The 8,248-nt window shown below is 33.9% G+C and overlaps 1 pseudogene; it reads left to right on the top strand.

Moving 5' to 3' along the window:
• Positions 1–4,111: 4,111 nt before the first annotated feature.
• LOC131830385 (EF-hand domain-containing family member C2-like) lies at positions 4,112–4,704 on the top strand (annotated as a pseudogene).
• The last annotated feature ends 3,544 nt before the right edge of the window (positions 4,705–8,248 follow it).

Here is an 8,248-nt window from a genome sequence, read left to right as displayed (position 1 = left end):
ATAATAATCAAAATAGTGTGGTACTACCATAAAAATAGATTCATAGATGAATGAGACATGTTGGAGAGTCCAGAAATAGAACCATACCTATATGGTTAATGAATCTATGACAAAGGCGATGAGAATATGTAATGGGAAAAGTTTTTCACTTCAATAAATACTGCTGGGAAAACTGGACAGCAAGATGCAAAATAATAAAATTAGTTCAATTTCTTATACTATATACAAACATAAACTAGAATTGGATTAAAGACCCAAATGTGAGATCTGAAACCATAAAGCTCTTGGAAGAAAATATAGGCAATAATCTTTTTGACATCAGTCATAGCAACATATTTATGAATTTGTCTCTTTAGACAAAAGCAACAATAAACAAGTGAAACTTCATCAAACTAAAAAGCTTTTGTAAAGCAAAGGAAACCAATGAAACTAAAAGGCAACCTAGTGAATGGGAAAAAATATTGCAAATGAAGTTTCTGATAAGTTAATATTGAAATATAGAAACAATGTATACAACTCAACACCAAAAAAATCCTATTAAAAATGGGCAGAAGACCTGAATAGTTATTTTTCCAAAGAAGTCATACAGATGGCCAATAGAAAAGATGCTCAAGAACACTAACGTTCAGTGAAATGCAAATCAAAATCACAGAGATATCATCTCACATCAATCAGAATGGCTAGTGTCAAAAAGACAAGAAGTAAGTGCTCACAAGGATGTGGAGGAAAAGGAACCTTCATGTACTATCAGTGAAAATCAGTATGGAGGTTCCTCAAAAACTTAGAAATACCATACAATTCAATAACTTCATTACTGGTTATTTACCCAAAGAAAATGAGAACACTAATTCAAAAACTATTTCCCCCACTGAGAATGATATGAGCTGTGGGTTTTCCATAGACGACCTTTATAATGTTGAGATGTGCTTCCTAGAGACCCACTTTGTGGAGTATTTTTGTCATAAGTAGATGTTGTACTTTGTCAAATACTTTTCCTGCATCTATGTAGAGGACCACAGGGGTCTTATCCTTTCTTTTATTAATGTGGTATATCATGTTAATTTGTGAATATTGAGCATCAAAATAAAAAGCTGCACAGATAAGGAAACACTCAACAAGCTAAAAAACAACCTATGCAGTGGGAGAAGATATTTGGAAATGACATATTTCATAAGGGTTATTATACAGATTATTTAAAGAATTTATAAAAGTCAACAACCAAAAAAATGAATAATCCAATTAAAATAGGCAGAAGACATGAATAGACATTTTTCCAAAGAAGACATATGAATGGCCAACAGACACATGAAAAGATGCTCGCTATCACTCATCATCAGGGAAATGCAAACTACAATGAGATCCCACCTCACACTAGCCAGAATGGCTAAAATTAACAACACAAAAAATGACAGGTGACAGGTGTTAACAAGAAAACAAGAATGTAAAGAAATGGGAGCACTCTTGCACTGTTGGGAGAATGCAAACTGGTGTATCACTGTGGAAAAGAATATGGAGGTTCCTCAAAAACTTAAAGAGAACCACCCTATAATCCAGCAATTTCTGGTAGGTATTTACCCCCCAAAATACAAAAATAGTAATTCAAAGGGATACATCAACCTCAGTGTTTATAGCAGCATTATCTACAGTAGTCAAATTATGGAAACAGCCCAAGTGTCATTGAGCGATGAACAGATAAGGAAGATGTGGGGTGTGTGTGTGTGTGTGTGTTGGGATATTACTCAGCCATAAAAAAGAATAAAATCTTGCCTTTGCAACACTATGGATGGAGCTAGAGAATATCATTCTATGTGAAATAAGTCAGTCAGAGGAAGACAAATACTGTATGTCATTCATGTGGAATTTAAGAAAAAAATTAACAAAAGGGGGGAAAAAAGAGAGAGAGAGATAAACCAAGAAACAGACTCCTAACTACAGAGAACATACTGGTAGTTACCAGAGGGGTGGTGGGTGCAGAGATGGGTTAAATATGTGATGGGGATTCAGGAGTTCACTTGTGATGAGCATTGGTTGTTGTAGGTAAGTGTTAAATCACTGTATTAGTATACCTGAAACCAATATTATACTGTGTGTTAAGTAACTGAAATTTTTTAATTTTTATTTTTTTTCACTAACTGGAATTTAAATAACTTACAAAACAATATAATATAATACACAACAAAAGAAAAAATATCCCCATTTAAAAAAAAAGATGTGCACTCTTGCATTTACTGCATTATTTACAATAGCCAAGATACAGTAACAACCCAAGTGTCCATTGATAGATGTACAAAGAATATGTGATACACATAAACAAAAACAATTGATTTTTTTCAGCTTTAATGCAAACTGTATTAATAATATTAAATTTAAGAAGACCTATTCATTCCAATTAAAATGAAGTTTTTCCGACTAGAAAAAAGCAAGTCCCAATTATGTGTTTAAATGTGAAGTAAATTTGAATTGAAACACACAGCATGAAAGTAATAATATGAAAAATAATACATCATGTAAAATTAAGCATAAGAAAGCTTGATGTAGTACATTAATGCCAACAAAGCTGACTTCAAGAAACAGTGTAACTGGAGATCTATATACAGATATTTTATTTCAAAGTACATAAAACAAGATCATATTTTTTTTTATAATTTTTCACTTCTCTGCTAAAATTCCTAATTTTTTCAACTATTAAAAACTATTGATTTTTACTCAGTAATTAGAAGGATGAGATTTTGCCATTTGTAGTATCATGGATGGACCTAGAGAGTATTTTGCTAAGTGAGAAAAATCAAAGATAAAAACCATATGATTCCACTTATATATGGAATCTAAAAATCAACCAACTAAACAACCAACTGACTCGAATACAAAGAACTGATAGCTGCCAGAGGAGAGGCAGAGTAGGGATGGGTGAAATAGTTAAACAGATTAAGTGGTACAAACTTCTAGTTATAAAATAAGTAAGTCATGGAGTTGAAAAATATATAGTAAAAAATAATACAGCCAATAGTATTATAATAATGTATGGTAACAGATGGTGGTATTTATCATGGTGAGCAATGAGTATATAATTGTCCAATCAATATTCTGTTCACCTGAAATTAATAAAACACTTTGTTTCAATTATACTGCAATTAAAAATATTGATGAATCCTGGAGCTTGAGATCTAAATAAACACAATAAAAAAATTTAAAGAGGTGTTCAGTAGAGTAGAGCAAATGGAAGAAATAAGTTAAAAGATGGCAATATTGAAATAAGCCAGTTAGAGGAGGAAAAAAAAAAAAATGAGGAAAAGTGAAGAAAGTCTATGTGAACTAGGAGATCCATCAAAAGAACACATATAAAAATGATCAAGATTCCAGAAGAAGAGAGGGAGAGGCATAATATTTGTAAAGTAAAAAAAAAAAATCAGAGAAAGCCCCATATAAGAAGAGAGAATTGGACATACAAGTTCTAAACGCTACTAGAACACCCTATTATCTCAATACAAAAAAGGTCTTCTTCAAGACACATTATAAAGAAACTGCCAAAAATCAAATATAGAGAATTCTAAAAGCATCCAGGAAGGAGTGTCACCTGCAAAGGAAACCCTACTAGGCTATCAGAAGATTTCTCAGGAGAAACCCTTCATCCCCGTAGAGAATGCGGTATCATGTTCAGTGTATTGAAAGAAAAAAGAATTGTATCCAAGAATATCTGCCCAGCAAGTTAGCCTCCAGATTTGAAAGAGAAATAAGAATTTTCCTAGACAAACAAAAGCTGAGGGAGTTCATCACCACTATACCCACTTTGCAAGAAATACTGAAAGGATTTCTTCAAGCTCAAATAAAAGATGCTAATCAGGGCCATAAAAGCAGGAAAGGATAAATATACCAGTATACAGCACACTGGTAAAAGTAAATACATTTGGACTAGGAAACTAATTTTGTAATAGCATGGTGTGTTATCTACTTAACTATAGTATAAAGGTGAAAGAAGCCCCAGCCCGGAGGAGCCGAGAGCCCGGGGCCCCACTCCTCAGTGCGCCCTCAGAGAAGAGCGCCCAGTAACTCCCGTCTGCCTGACCTCCGGCCACGCTCTGAGCTCACTGAGCCTGCCACCGGTTCAAGAGACATAATAATGAGTCTGACTGTTGGGAAACTCACAGACCATGAAGTTATAACCCTTGCCCGTCACTACCAGGTGCCCGAGGACACGAAGCCTGATGTGAATGTCCTAATTGCACGGGCCCATGAACAGCTCAAGAAAAACGCTTTTGAGAATTTTGAAAGACTCAATGCTATTTGTGTCTACCAAGACCGAGAAAAAAAAAAAAGTATTACCCAGCAAATACATCAGAAGGTTGTGCAAGTCCTCCAGGTTACCTTTGACTGATGATCTTCTGGCATCCATACTGTCTCAATTTGAAGACAGTAAAGAACAAATAGATTATGAGTCACTTTTCTGCACCCTGAACTGGAGAATGAATCCAGTGCCCGAATTGGAAGCACCGTCGTACTTGAAAGAGAGATGTGAAGATGAGTGGCTTGGGATGCCGTCACCTATCCCCGCGAAATACATTAACTACGTACGTCTTTTAAAGGATGTGTTCGGCTTAGAGGAGGAGTAGCCGTATGCCAATTTCGGGCAACTCCCTTTGATTTCCTGCTCTCATTTCACTAAGTTTATTTCAGTAGATATAATTTCATTTAAAAAAACAACAACAAGGTTCATATTGAATTGAAATCCATAGGCCACAGTTAATTCCCTTTTGTCATTTTAGTTTTTCAGAACATCGTGTTACACTACTGATGTGCCAGTGTTATTAAAAATGTCATTTAAAGAAACGTCAAAAAAAAAAAAAGGTGAAAGAAAAAGAGTATTACACATAATAATAGCTACTATAATTTGTTAATGGACAAATAATAGAATAATGAAACAGTTATTTAATCAGATTAGAAGTATGAAAGGTGGGAAGAAAGGGGTGAAACTTTTGTACATAATGCAAGTTAAGCTGCTATCAGGTTAAAATGGGCTATTTTATCCAAGATATATATTATGTAAGCTTCATGGTAACCATACAACAAGAAACCTAGAGTAGCAGAATAAAATACAAAGGTGACACAGAGCCCAATGCCACAGAAAAACACCAGCTTACAAAGATATGCAGAAACATGGCAGGGGAGAAGCAACGGCAAAATTAATTTTAAAAACTAATAAGAATAAGATAGCATTAGTAAGCACTTACCAATGGTAACAGCAGATATAATGGACTTAAATCACCAAAAGACACCGAGCGGCTGGATGGATAACAAAACAAGACTCAAATATATGTAGTATACAAGAAACACACTAAAGCTTCAAGGATACACAGAGGGACAAAGTGAAGGGATGGAAAAAGATTTTTACGCAAATAGAAAAATAAAGTAGGGATAGGTATAAGGATATCAGATAAAGAGACTAAGCTGAAAGTAATGAGAAAAAGGTCATTTTATAATTATGGAGGGGTCAATTTATCAAGAAAATAATAACAATAGTGAATATTTGTGTACCCAACATTAGAGCATTCACATTTATTAAGAAAATTCTAATAGAGCTGAAGGGAAAAGGGGACTTCAGTAGTCCACCCAGTTACAGACCATCCAGACAGAAAATCAACAAGGAAATGTTGAACCTGAACCTATATAATACAGCAAATGAACCTCACAACAATACATTTCAACAAGGAAATGTTGAACCTGAACCCATATAATACACCAAATGAACCTCACAGATAATCATAGAATACTCTGTTCAACAGTAGCAGCATACACATCCTTCTCAAGTGCACATGGAACATTTTCTAGGACAGACCATATGATAAGACACAAAACAATTCTTAGCAAAGTTGAATAGACTGAAATAATACCAATATCTTTTCTGACCACAGTGGTATGAAAATAGAAATTACTAACAAGAGAAAAACCAGAAAATCTGCAATCATGAAAAAATGGGGGAACAGTTCTGACCTAATAATGGGTCAAAGAAAAAATAAAAAGGAATTCAAAAAATACATTAAAATCAATGAAAATGGGAACAAACCATACCAAAATCTATGGACTGCTACAAAAGCAGTTCTGAGAGGGAAGTTTATAGTAATAAACACATGTATTTTTAAAAACAAATATTTCACATAACTTCAATTTACCCCTCAAAGAACTGGAAAAGAGAAGAAGAAACTAAGCTTTAAGTTATCAGAAGGAAGGATATAATGAAGATCAGAGCAATAATAAATGAAATTGAGATCAGAAAAAAATAGAAAAATCAATAAACAGCTGGTTTAAAAAAATAAATTTGACAAACCTTCAGCTACATTAACAAAAAAAAAAAAAGGAAGATGAAGAGGAGGAAGAGGAAGAAGAGAGGAGGAGGAAGAGGAAGAGGAAGAAGAAGAGGAGGAGGAAGAAGGAAGAAGAAGGAGGAAGAAGGAAGAAGAAGGAAGAAGAAAGAAGGAAGAAGAAAGAAGGAAGAAGAAGGAAGAAGGAAGAAGAAGAAGGAAGAAGAAGAAGAAGAAGAAGAAGAAGGAAGAAGAAGAAGAAGAAGAAGGAAGAAAAAGACGACGACGACGACAAATAAAACCAGAAATGAGAGAAGGCATTACAACATACAGCAGAGAAATACAAAGGTTTCTAAGAAACTACTATGAACAGTTATATGATAACAAATTGGATAACCTAGAAGAAATGGATAAATTCCTAAAACCAAAGACCAAATTTGGGGAGAAAAAAAATCTGAGTAGACCAGTATGAGCAAAAAGAGTGGATCAGTAATCAAAGACCTCCCAATACAGTAACCTTAGGACCAGATGGCTTCACTGACAAATTCCAACAAATATTTAAACAAGAATTGACACCAGTCCTTTTCAAACTCTTACATTTCCGAGCTCATTTTACAAGGCAAAATTAACCTGTTACCAAGCTAGATATAAGGATGCATTTCTTAAACTAAAGACCAATATCTCTAATGCAAAACATAGATGCAAAAATTCCCAACAAAATATTAGCAAACCAAATTCAACAGCACATTAAAAGGATGATTCACCAAAATCAAGTAGAATTAATCCCTGGGTTACAAAGATGTCTCAACATATGCAGATCACCACATTAATAGAGAGTAAAAAAATTTTATGATTATCTCAATAGATGTAAAAAATACAATATTGTTTCATAATAAAAATTCTCACCAGCTTCTGTATAAAGGGAATGTACCTCAACATAATACAGGCTATATTAAACAAACCAATACCTAGCATTGTATTCAATGGTAAAATATTGAAAGATTTTCCTCTAAGACAAAGAACAAGACAAGGATACCCACTCTCACTGTGCTTATTCACTCCAGTATTAGTAGTCTTAGCTGTAGTATTTAGGCAAGATGGGGGGGGGAGGTTGGGGGGGGAGAGTATCCAAAGCAGAATAAAAGAACTTGAATGGTCTTTCTTTATAGACACTATGATCTTACATAAGGAATATCGTAAAGATTCATCCAACAAATTGCTAGAATTAATGAACAAATTCAGTAAAGTTGCAAGGATATGAAGTCAATATACAGAAAATCGGATGCATTTCATCCACAAGCAACAAAGCTTTTGAAAAACAAACGGTCTTATTCACAACAGTATCAACAATAATAATAAACTCAACCAAGTAAAAACCTGTACAATAAACACTTTGATGAAGAAACACACTTATGAAATATATGAATACACAAAGATATCCCCTGTTCATAGATTGGAAGAATTTTGTTAAAATGAAAAAAATAAAAAATAAATAAAATGTCCATATTACACAAAACTATGTATAGATTCAATGAAATCCCTGCCATTCCAATGGGATTCTTTACCAAAATAGAAGTATGTATGGAACCACAGAAAATCCTGAAGCAATGTTGAGAACTAAGAACATAGCTATACGCATCACACTTCTTGATATTAAACTAACACTAAAAAGCTATAATAACCAAACATGCATAAAATGACACATAGACCAAACAGAATTGTGATCGCAGAAAAAAACAATGACAACAACAGCCCTCCCTGCACATTTATGATCCACTAATATATGGCAAAGAAGCCAAGAATACTCAATGGGGAAATGATGGTCTCTTCAACAAATGGTGCTAGAAAAACTGTATAATCACAAGCAGAAAAAAGAAAATGGACCTCTGTCTTACACAACTCACAAAAATAAACTCAAAATGTATAACAGACTTTAACATAAGATCTGATACCAT

Source organism: Mustela lutreola, chromosome 4 (assembly GCF_030435805.1).
Source record: "Mustela lutreola isolate mMusLut2 chromosome 4, mMusLut2.pri, whole genome shotgun sequence".
Lineage (NCBI taxonomy): Eukaryota > Metazoa > Chordata > Mammalia > Carnivora > Mustelidae > Mustela > Mustela lutreola.
Note: the sequence above shows the minus strand (reverse complement) of the source record. Positions and strands in the feature narration are given on the sequence as shown.